Source organism: Triticum dicoccoides, chromosome 1B (genome assembly GCF_002162155.2).
Source record: "Triticum dicoccoides isolate Atlit2015 ecotype Zavitan chromosome 1B, WEW_v2.0, whole genome shotgun sequence".
Lineage (NCBI taxonomy): Eukaryota > Viridiplantae > Streptophyta > Magnoliopsida > Poales > Poaceae > Triticum > Triticum dicoccoides.
In genome coordinates, this window is record NC_041381.1 from 383150735 (window position 1) to 383152698 (window position 1964).

A 1964-nucleotide genomic window follows, 5' to 3' on the forward strand; every position below is an offset into this window, starting at 1 on the left:
GGTAAGGCATTTTTCATGCAAAGCAAGCATGTGAATGTAAATTACGTGTTACTTACCCGAATTCGGAGCTCTCCAGGGGCGTTTGCAGATCTGCCTCGCAGCGTGTCTGATGCCGCCGCATTCTACCAAGCCGAGGAGGGGAGCTCAACGGAGAAGGTCTTCTGGTCTCAGTATGCTGAGGCCGGCCATCCGGTGCCCCCTAGCGACCAGCTGAAGCAGCTGGTCGAGCTCCACAAGGTGGCCGAGCAGGCCATGAAGGGCCTCATAGTCCGGCTGTGGCCTGGAGAGGCCATGCCTGGGAGCTACTTCGGTCTCGTGCGACGGTTGGTGGATGCGTGCCCCTGGGTGGAGGTTATCAAGCGCTCCGCCTATATTGAAGGTGCTCGTCGGGTTCTTGCCCGTGCAAAGGTGCATTGGGGCAAGCTGGATGCGAAGAAGCTAATCACTGACGCACCACTAGTGGGCAAGGAATATCGTACGCCCGAGATGTACTATAAGACTGTCCTGAAGGGTGCCCGCAAGATTGCGGATGAGTGCCCCAGGGATGTAATTATTGAGTAAATTCGCAATGTGTTATCCTGTGCGCTGAAAACTTTGTTCATATGCGCTAAGCAACGCTTGTTAATTTAAAATATTACCTTCTGTGCGGCCGTTTATTAAATCTGAGAGATGACAAGTCGTCGGCTTCAGCCCCCATGCCACGAGTGCTGGGGTGTTCGGGATAAACTTGAGCACTCTTGTTCCCATTTTTGGGTCCATCTAGGGAGGCGCTCAACACAACGAACAAGGCAACCGGACTTATAGTGCTTGAACACTCTCACTTAGCCATAGAATTCTATAATTTTAAATTTCGGCGAAGCCCCTAGTATTCGGAAGGCCGAATTAGGGGCGCTATCCATGCCTTCGTCGGACATTATCCGGAACTTCGCTCGAAGCGGCGTAGGTCTTTAAGGACCCGAAAGGACCTCTCGAACAGCGACCAGTCTCTCGCCTTATCATGACAATCGGTTTTAGCTTTCTCCACTGAGGCATTAACCCGGCTCAACCGGGGCGCAATCGCAGTGGTTCTCCCAGTGCTACCTTAGCCGATAGAACGGAACGTAAGGTGCCAAACATGGGAGCCGGGCAAACCCAACTATTGACCCAAGACATGATTCGGAGCCGATTCATATAATGCTATAAGTTCGGGGTGCCGCACTTGTGAAAGTGTGCGGACTTTATCACACCATAATGCAGGGAACATAAGCCCCTGGTGTATTTGGCCGTACCAAAATGTACGGATGCAACATGTCGTAAATGAACATATATATATATATATATATATATATATATAAGGAAATGCAATTATGGGCAAAAAGTGCTGCATTTTATTCAAGAAGATATGCTATGAGTGCGGAATGATACAAATAGTGCGGAAAGCAAGGGATTGGACGAATTAAAGGCGTCTCCCTCCAGGGGTAGGCCGCGGAATGGTGTATTTAACAAATTTAATGCTCGTAATGGAGACCACCTGAGTGTTCGTCGCAGCCTTTGTCCCTCCCTGGCTGTTGCATCATGAATTCGGCAGGTTCGCCGCCAGACAGAGTTCTGTATAAAAAAGAAAGAAATAAAAGATAAAAAGAGCGACACACTTGGGAGCCCCTGGTGTGGTCGAACCGCACTCTGGGTCTGTTGTGGTTGTGCCTCTCCCCCTATGCCCATGGTATCTCCAAGGCGTAATTATGTACGCGGGGAGTTTGTCTAACAATTGTGCGAGGGCTGGGGTTGAGGCCGCATTGCTACGCGTGCTCAGAACGTGCCAGGTGGTCTTGGTTAATGTTGCTCCGGGCGCGTTTGGCCGTGTCTGGTCGTTTAACGGCCGGACTCGAAAATTGCCTTAAAAGGCTGCTCTGTACTTCTGCCGCGAGAGCCGCTGTATGTTCCTCCGTTCGGAGGGAGCGTTCCGTGTTTCCATTGACCGTGAC